The sequence below is a fragment of the Polyodon spathula genome, chromosome 7 (genome assembly GCF_017654505.1).
Source record: "Polyodon spathula isolate WHYD16114869_AA chromosome 7, ASM1765450v1, whole genome shotgun sequence".
In the NCBI taxonomy this organism is placed as follows: domain Eukaryota; kingdom Metazoa; phylum Chordata; class Actinopteri; order Acipenseriformes; family Polyodontidae; genus Polyodon; species Polyodon spathula.
In genome coordinates, this window is record NC_054540.1 from 700798 (window position 1) to 725019 (window position 24222).

General features: G+C 49.8%; 1 long non-coding RNA gene across 1 annotated transcript; it reads left to right on the plus strand.

The window, feature by feature from the left end:
• The first annotated feature begins 1635 nt into the window (after nt 1-1635).
• Nucleotides 1636-24185, plus strand: LOC121317958. Its single transcript, XR_005950560.1, has 3 exons — nt 1636-2173; nt 2370-3856; nt 22392-24185. It is a non-coding gene; the product is annotated as an uncharacterized LOC121317958 (long non-coding RNA).
• The last annotated feature ends 37 nt before the right edge of the window (nt 24186-24222 follow it).

The following is a 24222-nucleotide window of genomic DNA, read 5'->3' on the forward strand; positions in this document are numbered from 1 at the left end:
CACACGCGCGATTAGGTAACACAGATGTTTTCCCAAGTGCGCAATAAAACCACACCATGTTTCTGAGGGGTAACTCATGCACAAACCAGCTAAACAAGCAATAAAAAATGTTTACAGTCAATGAGGTTGCTATCTTTATAAGGGGTTATACTCTTTCTTATGTGAATTGCACAATCCACGATTCTGCCTGGACACTTCCTCCATAACATGAGGAAAAGATGAGTAAACATTGCATTCTGCTTCCCCTTGCTGCTTTCCCTTTAATATAAGCTGGGAGTTCCCTAGTTCACTGCTGCTGCTTCAGTCTATCACCCAGGACAATGGGGAGTCACTGGCTGCTTCAAGGGGGGGGGGCACTAATTAGCTCAGTGCAACCAAGAGGTAACTATCACCCAGGACAATCACTGAGCCCGGAGTCACTGCTCGCGCTGCTTCAAGAGGTAACTATCACCCAGGACAATTACTGAGCCCGGAGTCACTGCTCACGCTGCTTCAAGAGGTAACTATCACCCAGGACAATTACTGAGCCCGGAGTGCTACGCTGCTTCAAGATAACTATCACCCAGGACAATTACTGAGGGAGTCAGCTGCTGCTTCAAGAGGTAACTATCAACCAGGACAATTACTGAGCCCGGAGGCTCCGCTGCTTCAAGAGGTAACTATCACCCAGGTCAATACTGAGCCCGGACATAGCTGGTTGTAATGTTTGTTTGCGCTTCAAGAGTAGAAACTAATACCTGCTTCAAGAGGTAACTATCACCCAGGACAATTCTCTCACTCAGTGTCACTATCAACCAGGACAATACTTTTGAGTCACTGCTACGCTGCTTCAAGAGGTAACTATCACCAGGACAATTACTGAGCCCGGAGTGCCACGCTGCTTCAAGATAACTATCATCCAGGACAATTACTGAGCCCGGAGTCACTGCTCACGCTGCTTCAAGAGGTAACTATCACCCAGGACAATTACTGAGCCCGGAGTCACTGCTCACGCTGCTTCAAGAGGTAACTATCACCCAGGACAATTACTGAGCCCGGAGTCACTGCTCACGCTGCTTCAAGAGGTAACTATCACCCAGGACAATTACTGAGCCCGGAGTCACTGCTCACGCTGCTTCAAGAGGTAACTATCACCCAGGACAATTTGAGCCCTGTCACTGCTCCCTGCTTCAAGAGTAACTATCACTGAGCCCTCACTGCTCACGCTGCTTCAAGAGGTAACTATCACCCAGGACAATTACTGAGCCCGGAGGTAACTATCACTGAGCTCACGCTGCTTCAAGAGGTAACTATCACCCAGGACAATTACTGAGCCCGGAGTCACTGCTCACGCTGCTTCAAGAGGTAACTATCACCCAGGACAATTACTGAGCCCGGAGTCACTGCTCACGCTGCTTCAAGAGGTAACTATCACCCAGGACAATTACTGAGCCCGGAGTCACTGCTCGCGCTGCTTCAAGAGGTAACTATCACCCAGGACAATTACTGAGCCCGGAGTCACTGCTCGCGCTGCTTCAAGAGGTAACTATCACCCAGGACAATTACTGAGCCCGGAGTCACTGCTCACGCTGCTTCAAGAGGTAACTATCACCCAGGACAATTACTGAGCCCGGAGTCACTGCTCACGCTGCTGCTTCAAGAGGTAACTATCACCCAGGACAATTACTGAGCCCGGAGTCACTGCTCACGCTGCTTCAAGAGGTAACTATCACCCAGGACAATTACTGAGCCCGGAGTCACTGCTCACGCTGCTTCAAGAGGTAACTATCACCCAGGACAATTACTGAGCCCGGAGTCACTGCTCACGCTGCTTCAAGAGGTAACTATCACCCAGGACAATTACTGAGCCCGGAGTCACTGCTCACGCTGCTTCAAGAGGTAACTATCACCCAGGACAATTACTGAGCCCGGAGTCACTGCTCACGCTGCTTCAAGAGGTAACTATCAACCAGGACAATTACTGAGCCCGGAGTCACTGCTCACGCTGCTTCAAGAGGTAACTATCACCCAGGACAATTACTGAGCCCGGAGTCACTGCTCACGCTGCTTCAAGAGGTAACTATCACCCAGGACAATTACTGAGCCCGGAGTCACTGCTCACGCTGCTTCAAGAGGTAACTATCACCCAGGACAATTACTGAGCCCGGAGTCACTGCTCACGCTGCTTCAAGAGGTAACTATCACCCAGGACAATTACTGAGCCCGGAGTCACTGCTCACGCTCAAGAGCTATTCAAGAGAGTCACTGCTCAACTATCACCCAGGACAATTACTGAGCCCGGAGTCACTGCTCACGCTGCTTCAAGAGGTAACTATCACCCAGGACAATTACTACTGAGCCCGGAGTCACTGCTCACGCTGCTTCAAGAGGTAACTATCAACCAGGACAATTACTGAGCCCGGAGTCACTGCTCACGCTGCTTCAAGAGGTAACTATCACCCAGGACAATTACTGAGCCCGGAGTCACTGCTCACGCTGCTTCAAGAGGTAACTATCACCCAGGACAATTACTGAGCCCGGAGTCACTGCTCATGCTGCTTCAAGAGACTATGTGGTTTATAGAAAAAATAGTTACGTGGGTTCAAGAAAAAAAAAAAAAGTTGAAGATTATCCACAATGCTGTACATCATAAAACAAAACAGAATATTTCTATATTCATAAAACAGTGGAACATGCTTTTATTTTCACTCCAAGAGAATTCAAACGTTGTGCTTTTGTTACGTGTGTAAAGTCAAAATTGTATAAGACAGCAAATAACTGGTTGGGCAGTGCATGTGAACGATGTCGATGGATCCCGTACTCCCCTCCCACACTGCACAGCACAAGGGGTTTCCCAGCCCCAACTGCAGACTGCGCTGCGCATGCGCTTTCCTCTGTTGGCCGGTGATCCGTGCCGAGTAGAGCGGAGAAGTCATTTTGGAAAGAATAAATAAATAAATAAAGAAGGAAGAATGTCTTTGGAATAGAAACTGTCCAGCCGAAACAAACTAAAAAACAACAAAACAAAAAATAACACCTCAACCGAAATATTGGATCTTCTTCTTTTAGGCTTGATAAGGTGAACATTTGTGAATGTGTTTTTTTGTTGTTGTTTTAAGATAATATATGTATGTAGGAATACATTTACATAGAATAAGATTGACATTTTTGCTACGTGAGCTCAGTAGTTCGCGGGCTGGGTGTTTAGCTGGAATTTAAAGAGGTTTGTTTTTCAGCAGTACGCTTTGTGTGTGTTGTGAAATGGCGCCGCTCTGTCATCTCCGCCTGCAGCCTGTCTCTGTTACTGTAAGATTGACAACTCAGGTATGCAATGGGAAACGTCACGCCAGCTGTCGGGCAAGGTAATTGGCTGCCGATGACATCACCTCGGAGAGAGTGTGGGCGGGCTCTGAGCTGCCGGCGCCATTAGGTGGAAGTGCAGGGGTGGGAGTGATGTGTGGGTACAGAGTTTGTTATTTTTGACATACAAATATATGGAAACTGAAGCGCAGAAATGTGTATACTTAACGCCACGTTCCATTGGTGTAGTCTTTCATCGGCGAAACGGGACGGCGTATCTTGAATGAACTCGAGTCGCTGTTGTATAAGATGGCGCCGGAGGCTCCCCGAGGGGTTCGTCGGGAGCGAGCAGCGCGGGGGCGAGACTCGGCGCGCTCCCTGCACCAAGCGCGGGCACGAGGCGACGGGCAAGAAGCCAAGACCATAGACAGCAGGCTAAACGACCTTTCTGACCGTGCATTGATGCCTTATAAAACCGCAGATTTCAGTGACTCATTTAAGTCTGTGCGACTCAAGCAGAGAATTGCATTGCAGGCTATTTCTAATGAGGGAGGGAGGATTGGTTCGCTGCAGGAAGGTACTCTTTTCGACCATTTGATTAACATGTCGCTCCGATCACTACGGTTCTTGACAACGACTGGAATGTTTACTGCATACGCCATTTTGTTGGAGTACAGTGTGTGTGATAAGAGGGGCTTGTTTTAAAATAAATAAGCCTTAGAAAAGGATTGCATTAGCAATTGTGACAGTTGGCCTCGAAAGGTGGTAAAATAATGCCTGTGATGTGGTTTTCGCCTATTTGTTTATTTATGTATTTATTTACTTGTTTACCACATACTGTAACATTGTTTATAACGTGAAGTGCAGTTTAAAAGCAAAATCAGCGCGATGCATCGTGTGCGCTGTTGCACCGAGTCTGTCAGTTCTCAGACTCTTGAATTGCCGTGCTGTTTATATGACCTCCACTCCCCCACCCTCTTCTCGTACCTTCTGTGTTGCGCATGTGCACTAGTCATCATGGCATTGTCCTGTGCTGCAGGCAATAGTGGTGTCCAGGCCAGAACAGTCGTACCTGCCATCTTTATAACAGCGTTGTGACTGTGAGCTGCAGTGCAGGCTGAGTGGCTTCGTGTTGTGACTGTGAGCTGCAGTGCAGGCTGAGTGGCTTCGTGTTGTGACTGTGAGCTGCAGTGCAGGCTGAGTGGCTTCGTGTTGTGACTGTGAGCTGCAGTGCAGGCTGAGTGGCTTCGTGTTGTGACTGTGAGCTGCAGTGCAGGCCGAGTGGCTTCGTGTTGTGACTGTGAGCTGCAGTGCACGCTGAGTGGCTTCGTGTTGTGACTGTGAGCTGCAGTGCAGGCCGAGTGGCTTCGTGTTGTGACTGTGAGCTGCAGTGCACGCTGAGTGGCTTCGTGTTGTGACTGTGAGCTGCAGTGCGGGCTGAGTGGCTTTGTGTTGTGACTGTGAGCTGCAGTGCGGGCTGAGTGGCTTTGTGTTGTGACTGTGAGCTGCAGTGCAGGCTGAGTGGCTTTGTGTTGTGACTGTGAGCTGCAGTGCAGGCTGAGTGGCTTTGTGTTGTGACTGTGAGCTGCAGTGCAGGCTGAGTGGCTTCGTGTTGTGACTGTGAGCTGCAGTGCAGGCTGAGTGGCTTCGTGTTGTGACTGTGAGCTGCAGTGCACGCTGAGTGGCTTCGTGTTGTGACTGTGAGCTGCAGTGCAGGCCGAGTGGCTTCGTGTTGTGACTGTGAGCTGCAGTGCACGCCGAGTGGCTTCGTGTTGTGACTGTGAGCTGCAGTGCAGGCTGAGTGGCTTCGTGTTGTGACTGTGAGCTGCAGTGCAGGCTGAGTGGCTTTGTGTTGTGACTGTGAGCTGCAGTGCGGGCTGAGTGGCTTTGTGTTGTGACTGTGAGCTGCAGTGCGGGCTGAGTGGCTTTGTGTTGTGACTGTGAGCTGCAGTGCGGGCTGAGTGGCTTTGTGTTGTGACTGTGAGCTGCAGTGCGGGCTGAGTGGCTTTGTGTTGTGACTGTGAGCTGCAGTGCGGGCTGAGTGGCTTTGTGTTGTGACTGTGAGCTGCAGTGCGGGCTGAGTGGCTTTGTGTTGTGACTGTGAGCTGCAGTGCACGCTGAGTGGCTTCGTGTTGTGACTGTGAGCTGCAGTGCACGCTGAGTGGCTTCGTGTTGTGACTGTGAGCTGCAGTGCGGGCTGAGTGGCTTTGTGTTGTGACTGTGAGCTGCAGTGCAGGCTGAGTGGCTTCGTGTTGTGACTGTGAGCTGCAGTGCACGCCGAGTGGCTTCGTGTTGTGACTGTGAGCTGCAGTGCAGGCTGAGTGGCTTCGTGTTGTGACTGTGAGCTGCAGTGCACGCCGAGTGGCTTTGTGTTGTGACTGTGAGCTGCAGTGCGGGCTGAGTGGCTTTGTGTTGTGACTGTGAGCTGCAGTGCAGGCTGAGTGGCTTTGTGTTGTGACTGTGAGCTGCAGTGCACGCTGAGTGGCTTTGTGTTGTGACTGTGAGCTGCAGTGCGGGCTGAGTGGCTTTGTGTTGTGACTGTGAGCTGCAGTGCGGGCTGAGTGGCTTTGTGTTGTGACTGTGAGCTGCAGTGCGGGCTGAGTGGCTTTGTGTTGTGACTGTGAGCTGCAGTGCGGGCTGAGTGGCTTTGTGTTGTGACTGTGAGCTGCAGTGCAGGCTGAGTGGCTTTGTGTTGTGACTGTGAGCTGCAGTGCACGCTGAGTGGCTTTGTGTTGTGACTGTGAGCTGCAGTGCACGCCGAGTGGCTTCGTGTTGTGACTGTGAGCTGCAGTGCACGCCGAGTGGCTTCGTGTTGTGACTGTGAGCTGCAGTGCACGCTGAGTGGCTTCGTGTTGTGACTGTGAGCTGCAGTGCAGGCTGAGTGGCTTCGTGTTGTGACTGTGAGCTGCAGTGCGGGCTGAGTGGCTTCGTGTTGTGACTGTGAGCTGCAGTGCACGCCGAGTGGCTTCGTGTTGTGACTGTGAGCTGCAGTGCACGCCGAGTGGCTTCGTGTTGTGACTGTGAGCTGCAGTGCACGCCGAGTGGCTTCGTGTTGTGACTGTGAGCTGCAGTGCACGCCGAGTGGCTTCGTGTTGTGACTGTGAGCTGCAGTGCAGGCAGAGTGGCTTCGTGTTGTGACTGTGAGCTGCAGTGCACGCTGAGTGGCTTCGTGTTGTGACTGTGAGCTGCAGTGCAGGCTGAGTGGCTTCGTGTTGTGACTGTGAGCTGCAGTGCACGCCGAGTGGCTTCGTGTTGTCAGAGTCAGACTAACAACCAATCAATAAAGATTTTTTTTTTTTTTTAAAAGTGATCACTGTCCACAGCAGTTTAGTAACAAGTGTGTTGTCTATGGTATCTATTTGAATTGTGTTAAGGAACATGACGGTGTCCACATTTTGTTTTAATTTAAGCGATGACTGGCACTTGCTTACAATCTGTCCAGCCTTACTGAGTACCTGCTCACTAGGGACTGACCCTGTCGGGATGCTTGATGATACTTCTGATCAAAGATACAACTTTGGGAAGGCTCTTGGTTGTTTTTCTTCATTTTTACTCCGGGGTAGTGCAGATGAAACAATGCAGTGTGTGTGTTGTAGGGTGCCTGCTCATTAAATGGTCGTGCAGATGAGTTGTGTTAATGGAGTATCCCAAACATTACTTTCTTGCCATCTTGCTTGAGAAAATAATTGTCAAGCAGCAGTCGCATTGTATTTGTTGCTTGTTTGAGACAATATTTGTCATTGTAGCACAGCGCTACAATTTAATAAAAACTTAGCATAAACCCTTTACAGAAAAACGATACACAGGTTTACTTATCGATAGTTGTCATACGATAAATCCTTGCATTGCCTCAGCCTTAAAATTGCTACATCTCATTCACAAACACCCTCTCCAATGGGCTTCTCATTTCTTGGTGCACTAGTACTTTCTTTTCAGCTTGTAGATTGTGTCAAGGTCATTGGCAACAAGCTGGCTAAGTGGGAGGCACCATCGATGCTGCAGGAGGAGATGCAGGCTGCGGGCTAGAGAGAGCCCGGATCTCCCCGTCTGTGCCAGTCACACACTGGGGGCTCATAGGACTGGTGGGGCTTGGTGCAGGAGCCTCAGGCTGTCTGCTGCAGTGCACTGAGCTGCTTACACAGCAGGATCTGTCCCAGCTGCCCTGCGTTATTGTTTGTCACTGGAAGAGCTGCAGATTTTTGACTGCCCCATGAAATCATTACATTACACAGAAGTGTAGAAAGGGTTGGGTAAAACTCCTTTTATTTTTCCAGACAGCTTTCTGGTCTTGTATAATACTAAACCAATATCAGCAGTTGTGACTATTGCAATGTAAAAGGAAACACAGGCCAATCTTCCCGCTCTTGTATGCAGGTCAGGCTGAAAGGATGTCATACATGTCTATAGGGGAGGAGCTTGAGCCATGGCTTTTGGACTGTTGTAATTTCAGCAAAACAATAAGTAACAGGTTTTAGTACGTTTGAGGGGAGTAACCGGTTATAAAAGGCTGTCCTTCACATATATTAAAAATGATCAGGTGCCGACGTCTCTCCTAAACCAAAACAAGAACCTCAGACCCTTGTCAATGTTACTGCATATATCATTTATTAAAATAAGCTCCCAATCCTGGAACTGTTCAGAGTAACCCAGTTGCTGGCACCCAGTCCATAAAGCAGGCAAGTGTGTTACCAAGACTGTGTTGCCAGTGCTGGCAGGCGATGAGGTGAGTGGAGCACAAGCCTCACATTGTACAAGTTGATTCATGTTTTGTTGCAGTGCACCCTTCCCTGTCAAACTTGCTGTGATGGCAGCATTGCCATTGCTAATTACCGAAATAAACGAGTCCCGTCCCTGATCGTGCAGCCGATGCCTTTGTAGGTGTAATGGCAATGATTGGAGTTGAGCGGGGTTTGTTTTCCTCTATGTATTGTAGTCTTTCACAAATACATGTAGTACTGTGTATATTAAACACAACACTATCTTAAAAAGAGCATTGCAGCCCTATTCCAGATCCATGATGAGATTGGAGGAAAGTCCGCTCCCTGTATACTCGGTATTGAAATGCTCTCCACACAGTATTGTTAATGCAGTATTTCTAGAATGTGTAGAATGGAGTGGTTAGAGTGCTGATTTTAGAATGAAGCAGATTTTGATTTAGATTGAAGTAGATGTAATGCTGCAGTTTTAACTAAGCCTTTACCAGTGAGATACTAAACTTAGGAGATTAAGAACTGCACTGGAAGCTGCCACATTTGTTTGTTCAATAAAGGGTACTACTGGAAGAAAATCAGTGCTGTTCCTGCAATTAAAACACTTAATGTGATGATTGAACAATTGTTATCTCACAGTAGCTGCTGTGTTGATTGATCTTGCTGCTGCTGTTGAAAGGGAGTTTCCAGCAGGCTGAAGTGCTTTTACTGCTGAGATTCAATTCAGCTGTGAAATGGCAAGATTATTTTAAGGCTTTAAATAACTTGGAATGGTGGAGATTAACAAACAAGGTTTTGTAAGCAGCTTTTTATAAAAGGAAGGCAGTCATACCCACAAAGGTTTTACAATTCATTACCCTCCCTGAACAGCTACAGCACAAAACAGAGGCTTGTGATGAGACTTGGGTTAGGAAATGATTTCCTTGTGTGTGTGTGTGTGTGTGTGTGTCACACACGCAAACATCCTTTTCAATAGGAACACACACACTATGTGTGTGTGTGTCACACACGCATAGGAAATGATTTCCTGTGTGTGTGTGTGTGTGTGTGTGTGTGTGTCACACACACGCAGTTTGAATTACAGCAAGAGAACCACTGACAAGCTTTGATTTTATTAGAGCAGGTTCCTATCTCTGAAGCGCTCTACAGGACAACTGGCACAAGGACAGTTTTGCAGCTGCTGTACTGGTGGTGCACTGAAATCAAAGGTGTAATTCCAATCTTGTACTGATTTAGTGTAGCTTCCATCCAGGTGAATAACCAATATGAATCTGTCGCCACTTTGTTACAGCAGTGTAAAGTTGAGACTGGCAGAGCGCTGTACTGCCTGCTTGTTCCACATCAAGTAACGAGTACAGCATGAAGCATCACATCAAGCTGGGGTTACAACATGAGAACTTGCAAGCTATAAAAATATACTGAATTAAAAATGAAGCCCTGTATCGTGAATCTCTTCTGGACTGTCAATCCAAAACACTGGCATGACCCTCGTAAAATGTGATAGTGGTGAATAATGTCCAGGATTATTGAGAGGAGCGAAGCTGGTATGCAGATCCTAATGCTGTGTGCTGGACAGCGTTTCCCTTGGATACCTGCTTCATTTGTACGCCTCATACCGCTGCAAGAGAGAGACTTCAAAAGGATAAAAAAAAAAACAACGCATAATCACAAGGCATGAACATGAGCCTGACGCTAATGTGTATGAATGACCCCTCCACACCCTGACGCTAATGTGTATGAATGACCCCTCCAATCACATTAGTGACACTGCAGTGTTTTATAAACCATGCCCCGCCACCCCGTTGCTGAGTCCAGGAATCCACTCCTCTGCAGTGGGATTCAGTCACTGGTGATCTGGGGACAAGCAGTACTGTACTGTGTCTCCCGATTCCCGGTCCTGACTTGCACTACAGACTCAACCCAGCCCCTCCCCACGCATACAAACAGTAAGGACACAGCCTGGCTTCAGGGTCACGCCCAGGTCCTCACTGCTTTTCACTATTATTTGTAACGGACAATGATCGCACTGTTTGGATCAGATTACACCATGTAACAATTTTTTTTTTTTTTTTTGGTTCCTGGGTAGTAAGTGTTATCTCTTAATTGCTTATGCTTCAAAAGTATAGAAAATGGCTATTATTCCCCACAAACATTGCTTTTGTGACCAGGACAGTGATATTTCAAAATATCACTATTTCCAATGGGAAAACGGGCAAATGTGTGTCTCTTCGTTCAAATAAAGTCAGAAAAAAACAACATATGAATCCAAATTAACATGTATTTATACTAAAGTAATACAAAAATGACTACAAAAATACAGTATAATCGTAAATCTCGAAAATCTACTCACTTCTAAATCCTTTGTAGTCATTTTTGTATTACTTTAGTATAAATACATGTTAATTTGGATTCATATGTTGTTTTTTTCTTACTTTATGTGAACGAAACTACACACATTTGCCCGTGTTCCCATTGGAAGTAGTGATATTTTGAAATATCACTGTCCTGGTCACAAAAGCAATGTTTGTGGGGAATAATAGCCATTTTCTATACTTTTGAGGCATAAGCAATTAGGAAATAACACTTACTACCCAGGAACAAAAATTGTGTTACACAGTGTTATTTGTAACTGGCACCACTTCATACAGATCGGATATATACCATGATATTATAATACCACAGCCCGAGTCCCAGTAACATTAGATCAGCCATCAATGTCAATCAGAGTGATGAACGGCACTCTTGTGAGACAAGATCCGCTGGCGCACATTGTACTTCCCATAGCATGACACTAGAGACACTGACCCTTTCAACCTCCGCCGGGCACTACGCGTTATTAATAGCGGCAACACTTGATTAAAAGTAAAAAGAATATACTGGAAGCAGTTAACCAACATACCTGCACCTCGATACAATGAATACGGGCTGTAACACTGCTGCACAGGTCTGGAGCAACAGCGGGTATCTAGCTGTGGCGTCACCTCCATCCATCTGGATGTAATACACATACACATACATAGTCCTACGACCGACAGCCTCCTTTCCTCAGCTCAGTATCGCGTCTCCCATCTTTTTATAGACGCACTGCACAGAGCCTGACACAGACTGACTTCCAACTAATCGACCCACAGCATGCTGTGACAGATTACTGCACAGCTCAGAACAGCAGGTCGATTCAGGTGCTGTTCAGCAAACACATTTCCTGCTTGCATGCTTAAATCACTAAGCCCGACGTCTAGCAAACATGCAACGGCGTGACTGTCAGCACAGAGACGATGCATCAAGTATTACAATCATTTTAAAAACAGAAAATACTGCAGCGACGCTGGCGCCATTCCCTCGTGCTTTGTGCTCTGAATGGCCGAATACTTTGTTTCGTGTCCCGAGCGTCACGTCTTGTAAATCGCTTTGATTATGTCTTGTTGATTGGAGATCCAGCGCCGAACAAAACAGGAAACCGCACAAAACAACCGAAGCATCTCCACAGCGACATTTAAGAGCTTCCTGTTGTTCTGCAGCACCTTCAGCCACCGCTTCCGCTCCATTGTATCATGATGACTGTGAAGATAATGCACAGCGACGCCTGGTGCACAAAGGCGGCATTACAGTGCAAGTGAGCACACCGCTCTCTAGTGCTTTCTTCACTCAGAGCGGTGGGGTGAGACAGGGCTGCAGTCTGAGCCCAGAACTGTTCACATCTACACCAGTGGATTGGCCACAGTGTCGGAGCAGCCCCTGGCTACTCTCTACATGACACTGAAATTAAATTCCTGCACTATGCAGATGATCTGGTCCTGTTGTTGCCCACAGAGCAGGGGCTTCAGCACAGCCTGGCACTGCTAGAGCAGTACTGTCAGACCTGGGCCCTGGCAGTAAATCTGCACAGGTCTAAAATTATGATCTTCCAAAAGAAAGCCAGATCTCTGGGAAACAGCTACCACTCTTCACCCTGGGGAACAACACCCTGGAGCACTGCTCCATTTATACATACCTGCGCCTCACTTCACCCTGGGGAGTAACACCCTGGAGCACTGCTCCATTTATACATACCTGCGGCTCACTTCACCCTGGGGAACAACACCCTGGAGCACTGCTCCATTTATACATACCTGCGGCTCACTTCACCCTGGGGAACAACACCCTGGAGCACTGCTCCATTTATACATACCTGCGGCTCACTTCACCCTGGGGAGTAACACCCTGGAGCACTGCTCCATTTATACATACCTGCGGCTCACTTCACCCTGGGGAACAACACCCTGGAGCACTGCTCCATTTATACATACCTGCGGCTCACTTCACCCTGGGGAACAACACCCTGGAGCACTGCTCCATTTATACATACCTGCGGCTCACTTCACCCTGGGGAACAACACCCTGGAGCACTGCTCCATTTATACATACCTGCGGCTCACTTCACCCTGGGGAACAACACCCTGGAGCACTGCTCCATTTATACATACCTGCGGCTCACTTCACCCTGGGGAGTAACACCCTGGAGCACTGCTCCATTTATACATACCTGTGGCTCACTTCACCCTGGGGAACAACACCCTGGAGCACTGCTCCATTTATACATACCTGCGGCTCACTTCACCCTGGGGAACAACACCCTGGAGCACTGCTCCATTTATACATACCTGCGGCTCACTTCACCCTGGGGAACAACACCCTGGAGCACTGCTCCATTTATACATACCTGCGGCTCACTTCACCCTGGGGAACAACACCCTGGAGCACTGCTCCATTTATACATACCTGCGGCTCACTTCACCCTGGGGAACAACACCCTGGAGCACTGCTCCATTTATACATACCTGCGGCTCACTTCACCCTGGGGAGTAACACCCTGGAGCACTGCTCCATTTATACATACCTGCGGCTCACTTCACCCTGGGGAACAACACCCTGGAGCACTGCTCCATTTATACATACCTGCGGCTCACTTCACCCTGGGGAACAACACCCTGGAGCACTGCTCCATTTATACATACCTGCGGCTCACTTCACCCTGGGGAACAACACCCTGGAGCACTGCTCCATTTATACATACCTGCGGCTCACTTCACCCTGGGGAACAACACCCTGGAGCACTGCTCCATTTATACATACCTGCGGCTCACTTCACCCTGGGGAACAACACCCTGGAGCACTGCTCCATTTATACATACCTGCGGCTCACTTCACCCTGGGGAACAACACCCTGGAGCACTGCTCCATTTATACATACCTGCGGCTCACTTCACCCTGGGGAACAACACCCTGGAGCACTGCTCCATTTATACATACCTGCGGCTCACTTCACCCTGGGGAACAACACCCTGGAGCACTGCTCCATTTATACATACCTGCGGCTCACTTCACCCTGGGGAACAACACCCTGGAGCACTGCTCCATTTATACATACCTGCGGCTCACTTCACCCTGGGGAACAACACCCTGGAGCACTGCTCCATTTATACATACCTGCGGCTCACTTCACCCTGGGGAACAACACCCTGGAGCACTGCTCCATTTATACATACCTGCGGCTCACTTCACCCTGGGGAGTAACACCCTGGAGCACTGCTCCATTTATACATACCTGCGGCTCACTTCACCCTGGGGAACAACACCCTGGAGCACTGCTCCATTTATACATACCTGCGGCTCACTTCACCCTGGGGAACAACACCCTGGAGCACTGCTCCATTTATACATACCTGCGGCTCACTTCACCCTGGGGAACAACACCCTGGAGCACTGCTCCATTTATACATACCTGCGGCTCACTTCACCCTGGGGAACAACACCCTGGAGCACTGCTCCATTTATACATACCTGCGGCTCACTTCACCCTGGGGAACAACACCCTGGAGCACTGCTCCATTTATACATACCTGCGGCTCACTTCACCCTGGGGAACAACACCCTGGAGCACTGCTCCATTTATACATACCTGCGGCTCACTTCACCCTGGGGAACAACACCCTGGAGCACTGCTCCATTTATACATACCTGCGGCTCACTTCACCCTGGGGAACAACACCCTGGAGCACTGCTCCATTTATACATACCTGCGGCTCACTTCACCCTGGGGAACAACACCCTGGAGCACTGCTCCATTTATACATACCTGCGGCTCACTTCACCCTGGGGAACAACACCCTGGAGCACTGCTCCATTTATACATACCTGCGGCTCACTTCACCCTGGGGAACAACACCCTGGAGCACTGCTCCATTTATACATACCTGCGGCTCACTTCACCCTGGGGAACAACACCCTGGAGCACTGCTCCATTTATACATACCTGCGGCTCACTTCACCCTGGGGAACAACACCCTGGAGCACTGCTCCATTTATACATACCTGCGGCTCACTTCACCCTGGGGAGTAACACCCTGGAGCACTGCTCCATTTATACATACCTGCGGCTCACTTCACCCTGGGGAACAACACCCTGGAGCACTGCTCCATTTATACATACCTGCGGCTCACTTCACCCTGGGGAACAACACCCTGGAGCACTGCTCCATTTATACATACCTGCGGCTCACTTCACCCTGGGGAACAACACCCTGGAGCACTGCTCCATTTATACATACCTGCGGCTCACTTCACCCTGGGGAACAACACCCTGGAGCACTGCTCCATTTATACATACCTGCGGCTCACTTCACCCTGGGGAACAACACCCTGGAGCACTGCTCCATTTATACATACCTGCGGCTCACTTCACCCTGGGGAACAACACCCTGGAGCACTGCTCCATTTATACATACCTGCGGCTCACTTCACCCTGGGGAACAACACCCTGGAGCACTGCTCCATTTATACATACCTGCGGCTCACTTCACCCTGGGGAACAACACCCTGGAGCACTGCTCCATTTATACATACCTGCGGCTCACTTCACCCTGGGGAGTAACACCCTGGAGCACTGCTCCATTTATACATACCTGCGGCTCACTTCACCCTGGGGAACAACACCCTGGAGCACTGCTCCATTTATACATACCTGCGGCTCACTTCACCCTGGGGAATAACACCCTGGAGCACTGCTCCATTTATACATACCTGCGGCTCACTTCACCCTCAGAATGGGGAATTGTTAGAGGAGGCAAATGCTGGACACAATAATGTGTAATCTTTGAAGCGTATGGTTGGTGTTTCACTTCCAGCCCTTGTCTTTTCATTCAAATCAATGGGCTGAGAGGCTGCTACAGCACACTGCCTATCACACAGCCCTGCGCTGGGCTCCACAGTGGTGAGCCTGCTTGATAACCGAGGAATTGGGCCTCTGAAGACTTTGTCTCTGCAGGTTGCAGGAGCTTGGTCCTGTCCCTGCTAAGTGGAAGGGGGGATGGTTTGATTTAAATTCAACAGTGTTGAATTTAAATCAAGGGAAGTAATGTTAAAACTGTACAATGCACTTGTAAGACCTCATCTTGAATATTGTGTGCAGTTCTGGTCACCTCGCTATAAAAAAGATATTGCTGCTCTAGAAAGAGTGCAAAGAAGAGCGACCAGAATTATTCCGGGCTTAAAAGGCATGTCATATGCAGACAGGCTAAAAGAATTGAATCTGTTCAGTCTTGAACAAAGAAGACTACGTGGCGACCTAATTCAAGCATTCAAAATTCTAAAAGGTATTGACAGTGTCGACCCAAGGGACTTTTTCAGCCTGAAAAAAGAAACAAGGACCAGGGGTCACAAATGGAGTTTAGAAAAAGGGGCATTCAGAACAGAAAATAGGAGACACTTTTTTACACAGAGAATTGTGAGGGTCTGGAATCAACTCCCCAGTAATGTTGTTGAAGCTGACACCCTGGGATCCTTCAAGAAGCTGCTTGATGAGATTTTGGGATCAATAAGCTACTAACAACCAAACGAGCAAGATGGGCCGAATGGCCTCCTCTCGTTTGTAAACTTTCTTATGTTCTTATGTTCTTATGGTACCGTCTTCGAGATGTTCCTGTAACACAACAAAGCGTCTAGCACAGTATAGTGTAGGAGTTTGTACTGTTTTTGGACGGTACTATAGTATATTTTGTATATGGGGCACTGTGACAGACAGCGAATTAATCCAAGTCAACAACCTCCCCCCAATCTGTGAGAGCGCTGTGTAACAGGAACAGAGTGCCTCGTACTGGCTGGTCTGGCTGTTCATTCCAGGGTCAGTCGGTAGCCAGACAGCCAGGAAAGGGGTGGAGTGACAATGACCGACATCATCGCCCTAAAGCGGTACGCGATGTGTCAGTCATGGATTGGAGGAGATGTAACTGGACTGGCTATTGCAGGGGGCGTGACTAAGGGTATAATAGGGATGTGATGATGTAATCATGAGAATGACTGAGAAAGGAAACAGGCTGTGAGAAGCGTATCGTGAGTGTTAAGTGTTTTGTTTGTTTCTAACTGTCTGTGCTTCTCATTATAGAAGACTAACCTCCGGGAGCTGCAATTAAACCCAGACTACACTTCAGCACTTTACATGAATAACCCTGTAAATCAGCACTCTCACTGAGATCACTCACTGTGGATGCGTGACCGTGTTGTGTTGGTGTGGGTCTTGTTTAATGTATTATTATTTCAGGACTGGACCCCCTGGTTTTCCTGAGTGATACACATCGTTGTGTAGAGATAGGGTATTATTATTTGTCAGCAGATAAAGAGCTGCTTTTTCACCGTGAGCTGTCTCGTGTCTGTCATTCCTGAGCACGGTGAAGTAACTTACAAAAAATAGATGGTGATTAAGTAGATTCAAGGAAATGCACAGAGTCCTTTTCTTCAATCAGTTGCCAGGTTTATTGAAATATGCAGGGAGTCTGGTCCCAGGTACAGGACAAACAGAATACTCAACATTACAATGTTTGCATAACATTAAATACCCTTCTGTATAGATGGTCCACCTCCCCTTTCTCTGACATTAACCAATGGTCAAGGTAATTTAATTTATTGTGTGAGTGTTAATGTGTGTGTGTCTGTGTGTGTGGTCTAGTGTGACAACCTCTGAACTCAGTGCATTCTTCACACTCCTGGAGACAAAAGGTCCATACATCTGCCTTTTCTTATCTCCTTGCGACCCCCTTCGATGCCAGTGGGATTATCTCTTTTGATCTCTCTGAAGTCTAGAGCCTGTTCCCTTCTAGTCCACAGCATTGTTATCTCGTTAGCTTGCAGTCAATGCTGGGCAAGAAACTTGTAGACACAACGTCTCTATCAATGGTTAGCAGTACATGCAATTTGAACCAAACAGTCTGCTATCTGCAATATTAGTCTCTTTTCAGAAAAGAACACCAGTATAGCTCTGCCAGTCCACATGCGTAGCAAACCCCTAATCAATTCTCGATCCATGTTTTCCAACACACAGCATCACCACTCTGCCAGGTGCCCTCTTTATGTTTAATAGCAGTTCATAGTAGTTCATTGGCAGTGTGTTGGTGTCTCTTTTATAACAGAATGATTTTTTTGGGCCACACAATCTACATCAATGTCCTAAACACAATGTAATTTAATGACTTGATATAAAATGCCTTTATTTATACCACAGCAATGCCACTCTCCCTGAACACCACTCCACAGCAATGCCACTCTCCCTGCACACCACTCCACAGCAATGCCACTCTCCCTGCACACCACTCCACAGCAATGCCACTCTCCCTGCCCCACTCCACAGCAATGCCACTCTCCCTGCACACCACTCCACAGCAATGCCACTCTCCCTGAACACCACTCCACAGCAATGCCACTCTCCCTGCACACCACTCCACAGCAATGCCACTCTCCCTGCACACCACTCCACAGCAATGCCACTCTCCCTGCACACCACTCCACAGCAATGCCACTCTCCCTGCACACCACTCCACAGCAATGCCACTCTCCCTGCACACCACTCCACAGCAATGCCACTCTCCCTGCCCCACTCCACAGCAATGCCACTCTCCCTGCACACCACTCCACAGCAATGCCACTCTCCCTGAACACCACTCCACAGCAATGCCACTCTCCCTGCACACCACTCCACAGCAATGCCACTCTCCCTGCACACCACTCCACAGCAATGCCACTCTCCCTGCACACCACTCCACAGCAATGCCACTCTCCCTGCACACCACTCCACAGCAATGCCACTCTCCCTGCACACCACTCCACAGCAATGCCACTCTCCCTGCACACCACTCCACAGCAATGCCACTCTCCCTGCACACCACTCCACAGCAATGCCACTCTCCCTGCACACCACTCCACAGCAATGCCACTCTCCCTGAACACCACTCCACAGCAATGCCACTCTCCCTGCACACCACTCCACAGCAATGCCACTCTCCCTGCACACCACTCCACAGCAATGCCACTCTCCCTGAACACCACTCCACAGCAATGCCACTCTCCCTGCACACCACTCCACAGCAATGCCACTCTCCCTGAACACCACTCCACAGCAATGCCACTCTCCCTGAACACCACTCCACAGCAATGCCACTCTCCCTGCACACCACTCCACAGCAATGCCACTCTCCCTGAACACCACTCCACAGCAATGCCACTCTCCCTGCACACCACTCCACAGCAATGCCACTCTCCCTGCACACCACTCCACAGCAATGCCACTCTCCCTGCACACCACTCCACAGCAATGCCACTCTCCCTGCACACCACTCCACAGCAATGCCACTCTCCCTGCACACCACTCCACAGCAATGCCACTCTCCCTGCACACCACTCCACAGCAATGCCACTCTCCCTGCACACCACTCCACAGCAATGCCACTCTCCCTGCACACCACTCCACAGCAATGCCACTCTCCCTGCACACCACTCCACAGCAATGCCACTCTCCCTGCACACCACTCCACAGCAATGCCACTCTCCCTGCACACCACTCCACAGCAATGCCACTCTCCCTGCACACCACTCCACAGCAATGCCACTCTCCCTGCACACCACTCCACAGCAATGCCACTCTCCCTGCACACCACTCCACAGCAATGCCACTCTCCCTGCACACCACTCCACAGCAATGCCACTCTCCCTGCACACCACTCCACAGCAATGCCACTCTCCCTGCACACCACTCCACAGCAATGCCACTCTCCCTGCACACCACTCCACAGCAATGCCACTCTCCCTGCACACCACTCCACAGCAATGCCACTCTCCCTGCACACCACTCCACAGCAATGCCACTCTCCCTGTACCACTCCACAGCAATGCCACTCTCCCTGTACCACTCCACAGCAATGCCACTCTCCCTGCACACCACTCCACAGCAATGCCACTCTCCCTGTACCACTCCACAGCAATGCCACTCTCCCTGCACACCACTCCACAGCAATGCCACTCTCCCTGCACACCACTCCACAGCAATGCCACTCTCCCTGTACCACTCCACAGCAATGCCACTCTCCCTGCACACCACTCCACAGCAATGCCACTCTCCCTGCACACCACTCCACAGCAATGCCACTCTCCCTGCGCACCACTCCACAGCAATGCCACTCTCCCTGCACACCACTCCACAGCAATGCCACTCTCCCTGCACACCACTCCACAGCAATGCCACTCTCCCTGCACACCACTCCACAGCAATGCCACTCTCCCTGTACCACTCCACAGCAATGCCACTCTCCCTGTACCACTCCACAGCAATGCCACTCTCCCTGCACACCACTCCACAGCAATGCCACTCTCCCTGTACCACTCCACAGCAATGCCACTCTCCCTGCACACCACTCCACAGCAATGCCACTCTCCCTGCACACCACTCCACAGCAATGCCACTCTCCCTGTACCACTCCACAGCAATGCCACTCTCCCTGCACACCACTCCACAGCAATGCCACTCTCCCTGCACACCACTCCACAGCAATGCCACTCTCCCTGTACCACTCCACAGCAATGCCACTCTCCCTGAACACCACTCCACAGCAATGCCACTCTCCCTGCACACCACTCCACAGCAATGCCACTCTCCCTGTACCACTCCACAGCAATGCCACTCTCCCTGTACCACTCCACAGCAATGCCACTCTCCCTGCACACCACTCCACAGCAATGCCACTCTCCCTGCACACCACTCCACAGCAATGCCACTCTCCCTGCACACCACTCCACAGCAATGCCACTCTCCCTGCACACCACTCCACAGCAATGCCACTCTCCCTGCACACCACTCCACAGCAATGCCACTCTCCCTGTACCACTCCACAGCAATGCCACTCTCCCTGCACACCACTCCACAGCAATGCCACTCTCCCTGCACACCACTCCACAGCAATGCCACTCTCCCTGCACCACTCCACAGCAATGCCACTCTCCCTGCACACCACTCCACAGCAATGCCACTCTCCCTGCACACCACTCCACAGCAATGCCACTCTCCCTGAACACCACTCCACAGCAATGCCACTCTCCCTGCACACCACTCCACAGCAATGCCACTCTCCCTGCACACCACTCCACAGCAATGCCACTCTCCCTGCACACCACTCCACAGCAATGCCACTCTCCCTGCACACCACTCCACAGCAATGCCACTCTCCCTGCACACCACTCCACAGCAATGCCACTCTCCCTGTACCACTCCACAGCAATGCCACTCTCCCTGCACACCACTCCACAGCAATGCCACTCTCCCTGCACACCACTCCACAGCAATGCCACTCTCCCTGTACCACTCCACAGCAATGCCACTCTCCCTGCACACCACTCCACAGCAATGCCACTCTCCCTGCACACCACTCCACAGCAATGCCACTCTCCCTGTACCACTCCACAGCAATGCCACTCTCCCTGTACCACTCCACAGCAATGCCACTCTCCCTGCACACCACTCCACAGCAATGCCACTCTCCCTGCACACCACTCCACAGCAATGCCACTCTCCCTGCACACCACTCCACAGCAATGCCACTCTCCCTGCACACCACTCCACAGCAATGCCACTCTCCCACCACTCCACAGCAATGCCACTCTCCCTGCACACCACTCTACAGCAATGCCACTCTCCCTGCACACCACTCCACAGCAATGCCACTCTCCCTGCACACCACTCCACAGCAATGCCACTCTCCCTGTACCACTCCACAGCAATGCCACTCTCCCTGTACCACTCCACAGCAATGCCACTCTCCCTGCACACCACTCCACAGCAATGCCACTCTCCCTGCACACCACTCCACAGCAATGCCACTCTCCCTGCACCACTCCACAGCAATCCCACTCTCCCTGCACACCACTCCACAGCAATGCCACTCTCCCTGCACACCACTCCACAGCAATGCCACTCTCCCTGCACACCACTCCACAGCAATGCCACTCTCCCTGCACACCACTCCACAGCAATGCCACTCTCCCTGCACACCACTCCACAGCAATGCCACTCTCCCTGCACACCACTCCACAGCAATGCCACTCTCCCTGCACACCACTCCACAGCAATGCCACTCTCCCTGCACCACTCCACAGCAATGCCACTCTCCCTGCACCACTCCACAGCAATGCCACTCTCCCTGTACCACTCCACAGCAATGCCACTCTCCCTGCACACCACTCCACAGCAATGCCACTCTCCCTGCACACCACTCCACAGCAATGCCACTCTCCCTGTACCACTCCACAGCAATGCCACTCTCCCTGAACACCACTCCACAGCAATGCCACTCTCCCTGCACACCACTCCACAGCAATGCCACTCTCCCTGTACCACTCCACAGCAATGCCACTCTCCCTGAACACCACTCCACAGCAATGCCACTCTCCCTGCACACCACTCCACAGCAATGCCACTCTCCCTGCACACCACTCCACAGCAATGCCACTCTCCCTGTACCACTCCACAGCAATGCCACTCTCCCTGCACACCACTCCACAGCAATGCCACTCTCCCTGCACACCACTCCACAGCAATGCCACTCTCCCTGCACACCACTCCACAGCAATGCCACTCTCCCTGCACACCACTCCACAGCAATGCCACTCTCCCTGCACACCACTCCACAGCAATGCCACTCTCCCTGCACACCACTCCACAGCAATGCCACTCTCCCTGCACCACTCCACAGCAATGCCACTCTCCCTGCACCACTCCACAGCAATGCCACTCTCCCTGTACCACTCCACAGCAATGCCACTCTCCCTGGATTTGTGTTCTGTGATTGTGCTCTGCCCCCCTGTGGCCTGACAGTGGTACTGCAGCTCTGTGTGGTGTGTACAGTTCGGGGGTATTTGACTGCGTTTGGAAAGCAATAACTCAGTCCCAGAATAGCAAGTCGTTTATACAGTGAAAACTTTTATTAAGTAGAAGGGCTTTGTGGAAAATGATGAGTTTTAATTTTAGTTTTACATTTTAATGGGATATTTTACACTGGAATATACAAGTGACCATAAAGTCAATACAATGAACACCTTTGTTTTTTACAGAGTGCTTAAGCGTGACGTGGAAATGACGTTCCCCAGTGCAATGACTCCTAACTCTCTCCCTCAGCCTCTGTTTACAATGCACTGAGTGCAGTATCAATGCACAGTGTGCTCTGGAAACGCTGGAGTAGGACCCACACACACACGCACACACAGAGGTACTTACTGCTAGCCTCAGAAATCTGTACAGAAGATGTAAGACTGAATGGAATGGAGTATGATGTTGGTATTTACTATACCCGGAATACCTCACTATTTTGACAAATTTTAAAACGTTACATTTAAATTTCCGTTTTGAACCCTTTGTATCATAAAATAATGACATATTATAACAATATAATGGTTTGTGTCTGTCGATCCCTCCTCTAAGCACACTGGAGATGGGACAGTGTCTTCTTCCATTCTGCCTGTTTGATCAGCCTGTATTGGGATGAGCCACACGCTTTGTAGAGCATTTTACAGCACTGTGGAATTAACCTGCATTGCATAACCTGCCCACCTTTGCTCTGAGGCGCTGCTGCAGTGCAGGGATTTCCTCGTGCTGTGTAGTGCTCTGCATATCCCAGCAGGGTACAGGGAGGTCAATGCAGTGTTTGCTCAAGCAGAAAGTTTGAACCCTTTTGTTTCAAAAGAAAAGAAAAATTCAATAACTGTTGGAAGTTACAAAACGATTGAGAAATGTCTTTGGTGCCCAACAGCAGCCCTTCTTGACAAACAATCTCTGACACAGTCACACGTTATTCTTTATATTCCTTTAGGAAACAGAAAGGCCCGCCCCGCACGGCCACGCTGGCGCTCACACTGCTGTGGCATCCTCAGAACTGGCAGTCAGAGCGAACGGAGATGGCACACAACAAACAGATGCACTAGGAAATAAACCAACAGCAACCACAAGCATACTGATTAGAATCACTCCTGAAGAACAGAATGCTGCCATCTAGGGGGTCGCACAGTACTGCACGTCTCGTGGATTTGGGAGACTGTGTTGATTTGTGCTCTTTCTCCTTTACAAATCCTTCCAGGCTGTGATACACTTCCGCACTGAAGAGATGGGAGGCGGGTTTGTTTAAATGAGAATGATCCTGGTAACAGAGAGAGCAGCCTGTGATCACTGCAGAGGCTGAGTGCTGGGGCTCACCTGCTGGGGACACTGCTGTTCAAGAAGTTTATTAAACTTCTATTGATTCTCATTAGCGATTGTGTCTCTGTAGCGCTGCCTCGGTATTGCACCTTTGCTTTGGGTGGCTCCCCGTTTGTCCTGTATAGGGGCCCTTCACTAATTCACTGTTTTCAATATCTCTATATCTATATACAGTTTTTCGTTTGGTGTGCTAAATAAAGAGGATGCCCTGTATGTGCTGTAAGGGTTAGTAAACCAGCTATGAGCCAGTGGAAGAGTTTTAACACATCTTCCCTTGAATTGCTGTGCTTGGAAGTGATATTGTTCAGCCTCCCCCATGCTTCATGTTTGATATCACACATGACTCAGAGGAGACACAGCTGTTGGACAGAGTTCAAAGGCTGGGTCTCGAGGTCACATTATTACAAGGGAGAGCAGGAAGCTTTGAGGAAATCACTGTAACTGAAATACCATGAGCACAATTAATAGATGTCTTTACAATACTTCAAGAGCCAGAACTCAGCACTGAGGATCTGAGAGCCAGCGCAATCAATACAGTACAGCATAGAGATCACTCTACTGGGGATATGAGAGCCAGCGCAATCAATACAGTACAGCATAGAGATCACTCTACTGGGGATCTGAGAGCCAGCGCATTCAATACAGTACAGCATAGAGATCACTATACTGGGGATCTGAGAGCAGCACATTCAA